The sequence below is a fragment of the Octopus bimaculoides genome, chromosome 10, assembly GCF_046866305.1.
Source record: "Octopus bimaculoides isolate indiv1 chromosome 10, ASM4686630v1, whole genome shotgun sequence".
Classification (NCBI taxonomy): Eukaryota; Metazoa; Mollusca; class Cephalopoda; order Octopoda; family Octopodidae; genus Octopus; species Octopus bimaculoides.
In genome coordinates, this window is record NC_142937.1 from 9,095,412 (window position 1) to 9,104,279 (window position 8,868).

Below are 8,868 nucleotides of genomic sequence, written 5' to 3' on the forward strand. Positions count from 1 at the left end.
TCTCTTTCTCTCTCTCTCTCTCTCTCTCTCTCTCTCTGTTATATATACATGAATACGGACGTAGTAGATAACAGCTAACCTTCGGCCGCACCTTTGGACCCTGTTGTGACCACCACTCTGATTGGTTGGTATTGGCGCAATTTGTCTCTTGCTCTATTGCGTGCCAAGATGCAACCCAACCAATCGCAGCCTTCAGATAAGGTCACGTGAGAAAGTCTTTTCTAAACTTCCGGTGAGCCGACACCACGATATAAAATGCTAGCTTACGCCATCTAGAACGTCTTCTGGCTCCAGACCTTCTGAGGTCTAGCCACTGACCACAGAGCACACGGCCAGTTCCAGCGACGACACAACAGCAGCCACATGGAAACTCATCAACACTTCGTCCAGCAGCATTCAGGACCTCCATCTTCGTCGCCCCCAGCTTCTTAGCGTCAACGTCATCTCTCTACGTACACACCAACCAGCAACTTTCGCACAGGTTCTATCTCCACACTGTTTGTGAATTACTTCACCATGGTTAACAGCAAATACAACCTGCGACAACCTCCTGCAACAAGTAACCAGCAGCAGCACTGAAGCCACAACTTCTTACACGACATGTACCTCTTCCCGGCTCTGCATTGCCACCACAACTTCTTGATACAGCACTTCAACTACTTGTACCTTGACTACGAACTGATATTTATCATCCTAGTGTCTGAACATTCTTCTAACGTCATTATTGACATCTTTCTATGCTCTGTACTTATTGCACACGCATACATCTATGTTTTACACATACACTTTGTATACATGACGGCCTGTCTATTATTATGTATATAAGTCGCACACACAGACACACATGTTAACATATAAATAAAATCTTCTCTTAAACATTCTACCGGTTGTGTCTCTCTTTTCCTTCTGGCACCTATACTCATTTAACCTTTTTCCTTCCATGAACTATGTATGGAATTGTGAAACACCCAGCAAGTGCCAATCACACATTTTCCTACATGTTTATACGCGCACACAACCACACACAACAGAAATCTCGGCAAACTTATACTAATAATTATGGATGCTATATTTATATTCAAACACTATTTTAAAAAGTCAGCACTTAAACAACGTTAAAAAGACCATCGCTACTTGTTAAAAAGAAAAAAGAACTGGAGCTAAGGATCAAAAGTTCAATTCCAGCGGTTGTCACCATAAACAAACACAGATCCGATTACCTTTACCAAATATAAAATGTCAGTAATATATGCCAGCATCAGCCATTTCATCTTAAAATAAGCTATGTTAAAAATAAACGTTGATTGACCTGGAAAAGTTAGTGTTTCAAACAAACTATAACATTCTCAGAAACTGCTACGAAAACCGCCAATGAGAAATGAAAAGTAGAGAATAGTAATGTTCTGAATTTAACATAGTTAAAATTAAGTGTTCTTTCTGTTTCTCTTTCACTCTCAATATATCATTCCATGCATGTGTGTGTGCGCGCGCGTGTGTGTGCAGGCATTATGAATGTGTGCGTGTGAGTACATATACCTGTGTGTGTATAAATATATATATATATATATATATATATATATATATATATATATATATATATATATATATATATATATATATATATATATATACATATATATTATTTTGTTTAAAAGAGTTCCAACACTGTCTGTTTTTTATGTTTTATTTATATTCCTGCAGAACTAATGTGGGGTATAGAATATGGAATATACAATATATAATATAATATACAATATACAATATAAAATAAAATAAAAATGGATGGCACCATGAAAGAAAGTATTGAATGTAGATGAAATATTGAGTGTTCAATATAAAGGATCAAATATATAAATATATAAATATAAATATATAAAGGCGACTCGAGTTTCAGGGCTATTTCCCTTCGTCATGGCCGGTATGACAGACTATACATATATATACGACGGGCTTCTTTCAGTTTCCGTCTTGCTCAAGATGCCACCCAGTGGGACTGACCCCGGAACCATGTGGTTGATAAGCAAGCTACTTACCACACAGCCACTCCTACGCTTATATATACATATATATGTATGCATGTACATATATGCATGTATATATGCATGTATGCATGTACATATATGCATGTATATATGCATGTATATTATTGATATATATATATATAGGATATTTGTGGTTATCGTTACTGCATATCGAAATCTTTAAAAAGATTTTTTAATGTATCATATAGATGTAATTTTTGACGTTGAATCCGAATTTGTTATTCGTTTAATCCAGAAAAATTTTGCAAAATGTTACAGGTGTTCAAAGTTTGATAATTTTCATAATTTTCAACCAATCAGAAAACAGCGCGTTCGCTGCCTCTTCCATCATCTGTCACAGCGACAAAGCGGGGTGGCCACCGGCATGTCAAAACATTAAACGAGTGAATATAAATATAGCATCCATAATTATTAGTATAAGTTTACAGAGATTTCTGTTGTGTGTGGTTGTGTGTGCGTATAAACACATAAACACGAACAGACATAAAATACGTATATATATATATACACATACATAACACAAACGAAATATATCTATGTATACACACGCACAAACACACACACTAATCTTTTTTTATGTTTCTTTTACTCGCTTCAGGCATTAGTCTGCAGCCAGCCGGAGCACCACCTTGAATTAAACAGTGAAAAATATTCAAAGATTCGCGAACAAATTGAATATTTAAAAGCCACGAGCAAACCAACAGGAGTTGCTAGAAATAACAGTCAGAGCATTGCTTAAAACAGACATTTATTAGTTAAAAAACACGAGAACGAAAGTTTGCAATACACTCTAGGACTATATAAAATAAATTATCTTTCTCATATCTCCTCCATATAAATTCACAAAGATAAGGGTCAAACATGGAACAGTGTGTCCCACACTGACGTTTGTTTCGACGCTTCAAAGATGCCCAGGTACTTTCAGTTTAAATATAGAACCGTATTACTTTCAGTTCGTTGATTACACTCAATTTGGTGATTGCACTCCTTGTGCGCATGCGCAGCATCTTTCGTTACTATGGAAACAGAGTTCTTTTCAATCAGCTATGGAATACGTGGTGCTTCTTTGTTTAACATACTAACAGAACTTCATGGTGATGTGTAAAATACTAGCTTCTGATTGGCTAAAATGCCCAAATTTTGCAAATTTTAAAGGCTAATAACATTTTAATTATGAATTTATGGGGGAAATGAATTTCATCTTCATAATTAGTATACAAAACTTAATCCATATACCAAATTTGAAAACAATTGGAACAAAATTGTTGACAGTGACGATAACCACAAAAACCCTATATGTATGTATGTATGTATGTATGTAATAATCCTTTCTACTCTAGGTACAATACCTGAAATTCTGTAAGGTATGACGCGGTGCTGGTCAAATACATTGATCCCAGTACTCAACTGGCTCTTATTTCATCGACCCCGGAAGAATGAAAAGTGAAGTTGAACTCAGAACATAGAGACGGACGACACACTGCTAAGCATTTTTTCTGGTGAGCAAATGACACTGCTAACTCTTCGTCTTCTGTTTTGAGGAATAATATAACAAACTATAATGATATAGCGCAGCTAAAACCAAGAAGCACTCGAAAAAAATCTCAGGTTACATATTGCAATATATTTTTTTCCATAGCTTTTCTGGATACGATCATGTTTCTGGCATGGTCATAGAGCTATACAGATATCTATACATTCATCACGTACATATGCGATACTGAAGCGAATTGTAGAAACATTTTACTGTTTATATATATTCACCGTTGTGTAGAAACCGATGAAATGGAAGTATCGGAACATCAGTAAACACTCGGTTTATTTTGTTAAAAAAAAATTTAGAAGTGCGTTCGAGTGAACTAAATTAATGTTGAAAATAAAGTTCAAAATCATCTTACCGAATTACTAGAAGCCGAAGTTTCTTCTTTTGTAGCTCTGAGTTTCACGTCAGTGATTATTCAAAATGCGTGACAATATCGTAACAAAAATATTCGGAAACACATCGAAATACCAAGATTTGATTAGTAACCGTAAACCATTAAAAAATGTGTCATACACTCATCTTGTTCTTTATCATACGTAGATACATCATCTATTCATTTTAAGAAATTGATTTTATTTCCATATTTTCAGTATCACGTGTGTAGCAGATCCATTATGTGGTAAATAAACTGTTTTAGTCACTTGATAGTTGGGAATCCCTCAATAAACATCGAGAGAAGGATCTACAAGAATGCACCATTTCCGATCTTTTGTTTAAAGTTACAAGATTCGGTAATAGCATGTTATATTTCTTTGAGAGAGAAAAACACAGCTTCTAGAGTTGTTAATGTAGAGGGATACCTGTTCTATTGATTCTAATTTTTTTTTTGTACTTTAGGCACAAGGCCCGAAATTTTTTGGCCAGTCGATTACATCGATCCCAGCACCCAACTGGTACTTAATTTATCGACCCCGAAAGGATGAAAGGCAAAGTCGACCTCGGTGGAATTTGAACTCAAAACGTAAAGACAAACGAAATACCGCTAAGCATTTCGCCCGGCGTGGTAAATTCTCGATATATTTAGATAGTGACGTCGTAAGATAAATTTCTGCGTGTCTGGATGCATAAATTTGGCACAATCTTTTAAAAGTGATTTTCTATAAGTCCTAGATTGTTTGTTTTTTTTTTGTTTGTTTTTTTTCACTGATATTAGCAAGAAAAATGTTACGTAGATTTTCCAATCCATTGGAAAAACACATATAATTGAGAAAGTAGATTAGGATTCCTGAAATTACATAAAGTGTTAACAGTTTTGCGTGTTCGCAATGGAAGGTTTTTTTTTGTTTTTTGTTTTTTTTAGATTGGCTATGTAAGCAGTTACCATTTTGATGTTTCTGCAACTCATCTTAACGCTATTTTTTTTAAAGATACTATGAGATGTATGATACTAATGCGAAAATGCTTATTTTAAAGTTTTTTTCTGTTATGGTAATCGAATAGATTGCGTGATATACTTTCCAGCCGATTCTTATTTCGATAAGCAATCAAATTTTGCCCACAAGACATATTGCGATGTGTTTCTGATTTTTTTTTTCCTTTTTTTTTTTTTTTTGCTTACTTCCCAACTTCAATCTTTTGAATAATCTGTACCGTGAAACTTAGATTTAGGAACCAAGAATCTCCAAATGCTAATAAAATATACACTATTTCATGCATTGAGTACTTCGTTTGTAAACACAAACGTTCGCTAAACTTTCTCTCACATAATCTCTCTCTCACTCTCTCCCTCTCACTCTTACTCTCGCTCCCACTTACTATTTTTGTGTGTGTGTGTGTGTGTGTGTGTGTGTGTGTGTGTGTGTGTGTGTGTGTGAGTGTGCATTTGTGTATGCGTGTTTGCATTTGTCAAACTGCATGAATTCGAAAAAATGCTGGACCAGATAAGCAACACAACAAAGCCATGTAATGAACAATTAATTATATATTTATCTTAATCTAGTTACCTCTTTCACTCTCTTCTTTCTTGATCGTATTTTTTCTTCTTATCCTTCTTATGTTTCTGTTCCTTCTTCACGACTACTTCCTCTGCTAATACCACAACCACAACCACCACCACCACCATCACCATAACTACTACTATTACTTTTTCCTTCTTTTTTTTTCTTGTTTCCTTAATGAGTGTGTTTAATGCCCGGTGAGTAAGTATATGTGCAAGAGACGATATTTCTTTTGCTGTGTGTCATCTCCGTTCGTTCTAGCGAGGATCTGCTAGCATTTTTGCTTTTTACGTGTGCATCAATATCTAATGTATTTATCTAATGTATTTTTTGAATTCTCTTGCATGTAACTTTGTGTGTGTGTGTGTGCGTGTGTGTGTGTGTGTGTGTGTGTGTGTGTGTGTGTGTGTGTGTGTGTGTGTGTGTGTGTGTGTGTGTGTGTGTGTGCATACTATCCTACGTGCTTGAATGTATATGCGCTATAGGAAAAAATATATATCTCTGTTCGCGTATATCTTTGTATATAGCTTCGTCATAGTTTTATTATGTTGCATGTAAGCTTTCGCCTACTTTGTGTGAGCGCTCGTTCGCATCTGTGAGCGTGTGTACATGTGCACATGCGTGTATAGTTGTGTAAAGAGGACTGTATATGTGCATTCAACTTTTTTTCATTTTCTGTTCGTTTTTCGTATTATTTCTGTCTTGCATTGCTCGCTGTCTTCTTTTTACTTCTTTTTTTTTTTTTTTTTACCAGTTTCAAGAACTGAAAACAACAACAACAAAAACTGAAGCGACTCATTTTCCAAGATGTCGCGTGTTGGTTCAGTACGTAAAAATACCGAGTAATAAATTGTTTAAATTGAGTGCTTCTATGTGAGGAGACATGTACAGGTCGTAAACCTAAGAATGTACTGCGCTGTCTGTCAAAACATTCGTTGTCGATATTGTTGCTCTTATTGTTTAGCTGTAGGTCAACTATTATCCAGTAGACCTCAGTGATCTTAAAGCATTCTAGCTATAGCCATTCCACTATTTCTATTTCTTTTTTTTCTTTTTTCTTATAGACACAATATTCGAATGTCTACATTTTTCCTTTTTAAGACAGTACCCTGTTATTTAAGAGATATTTTGGTTGCTATTTCTAGTTTGTCAAACGATCAGATTATTTCTCCCTCGCTGACGCTTCAAAACCTTTGTGTTTCATTACGCATGCCCTACAGTCTGGCCAAATCCAATAAAGATCTTTGTTCATACAACAGTGTAAAGTAATTACACCAAGTTTGTTGTAGCTGGTATTATTGTCGTCGTCGTCATTATTGTTGTTGTTGTTGTTGTTGTTAGTGGTGGTGGTGGTGGTGGTGGCGGTGGTGGTGGTGGTTTTAGCATAGAAGTTGAAGTGGTAGGGCTCGGGGAGGTGGTGGTACTGAATATGAACGATGTTGTTCTTGTTCTTATTAGTGCTCGTCTTTTAAAGTAATTATCAGCCAAAATTGGGCGTATTCAAAATCTCAGGTAATTGCTGTAATTTAGATATTTATAAGAAATACGTAAATATATCTTGGTTATGTTGAACGCACAAAATATACCTTTGTTATTCTGGTTAATTTCCAAAGCCTTCAGGACAATTGGTATGGTCCTGATGCTGAAAGAAAAAAGCACTATACCAGACTCAGCAAAGTTCAGAGTATGTCAGACATTCCACAGCGTAAACCAAATATGTATGGATGAACTAAATAATGTCCGCAAAAAATTCTCAATGAATAGAAATTTTCCTTTTAATTGTAGAAATAAAACAAAATCTTTTATCATCCATAGTTGGTGAATCACAAAGAAAAAGAGAAATAATTTCAAACAATTAAGAACTATTTCTGCTTACAAAATCGGATTAACTCTTAAGCGTGAATTTTTTTTTAATACTTAATTTATTGAAATTATCTCCCCCTAACGAATGCAGGTAGGTTTTCGCCCCAGTCCTCTCTCTCTCTCTCTCTCTCACACACACACACACACATACACGCACTCTATTTCACGCTTTTTCTTTCACTCTCTCTCTCACTTTCTCTCTCTCTCTCTCTCTCTCTCTATCTATCTATCTAGCTATCTATCTCTATCTATTTATCTCTGTCTCTCTTTCTCTTTCGTGAGCCCTCTTTCTCTCTCCTCTCCTTTTCGTGTGCGTTCTTTCTCTTACTCTCTCTCTCTCTCTCTCTCTCTCTCTCGTTCGCTCACTCTCTCTCTCTCTCTCTCTCTCTCTCTCTCGTTCGCTCACTCTCTCTCTCTCTCTCTCTCTCTCTCTCTCGTTCGCTCACTCTCTCTCTCTCTCTCGTGCGCGCTCTCTCTCTTTCTCTAGCTAAAAGGAAAAATTCAATTCATTAAGAATTTTTTGCATCAGTACACGCAAACATACGCGTTTTATCACAACCCATGTCCCTGGGTTATTTGAATTATTTCCCTTAGCTCAAATTGCTTTTTGGGATTTAAAATTTTTTTTTTTATGTAAACCATTTGTTCTAAAGTACTTTACAGCTGCTACAATGTCATTTATATCCGGCTGCAAAATTACTTCATCTTCAAATATAGTCCACATATAGACAACCACCAATCTACCTCCTACACACATGCGCATGCTCAAAACTTCAGAATTATTTTTGCGGACATTATTTAGCACATCCACACATATTTGGTTTACACTATGGAATCTCAGATATACTCTGAATTTAGCTGAATATAATACAGTGCATTTTTTTCAGGATCAGAACCATACCAATTATCCCGTCTGAATCAAACTATAAATGTCTAATTCAAATTAAACTGGTACAGAACTCTTATATATACACGAAGGCATATTTTTAAAAATCAAGTGTATGGTGACCTATATAAAAGATAAAAAGCAAGCCTCGACCACAACCCACACACAAACGAACACTCCTGAGGATCTATTATTCAAATGCGATATGATCTCCAATGAATTTTTAATTATCTTAGCAGAGAATATCAATAAGCTATATCAATCACCGATCCCATATAGAACTTTTTTCATTCTGACCTAAATAAAAATCCAAATCATTAGTAAAAGCTCCAGCCATAAACAAACATACAACACCAACTGTTCGATAAACAAGGCAAAAACAAGCCCAGACAACAACGCATGCGCGCACTCACATGCGCGATTAAACACGTAAAACATATAATTCAAAACACATATACCACACCTTAACAAACAAAGGTGTTTAATTGATTTAACCAGCCATTTCAACACGCTATACCAAAATACCATTCATTCCCGACTAAAACAAAATTCTAAATAAATATACTCAGAAAGGTCACTAAACCATGACATACCACT

The 8,868-nt window shown here is 35.5% G+C and overlaps 1 protein-coding gene across 4 annotated transcripts in view; it reads right to left on the reverse strand.

Annotated features, from left to right (window-relative positions):
* LOC106868734 (uncharacterized) overlaps positions 1 to 6,828 on the reverse strand; it is a 347,617-nt gene extending 340,789 nt beyond the window's left edge. For 3 of the 4 annotated variants that reach the window (XM_089358357.1, XM_089358358.1, XM_089358355.1), the window contains exon 1: positions 5,529 to 6,828. The gene's annotated coding sequence lies outside the window, so the exon portion shown is untranslated. Of the gene's footprint in view, positions 1 to 3,940 lie in introns of all 4 variants that reach the window. The other variant, XM_052971026.2, reaches the window with a different exon arrangement.
* Positions 6,829 to 8,868: the final 2,040 nt, after the last annotated feature.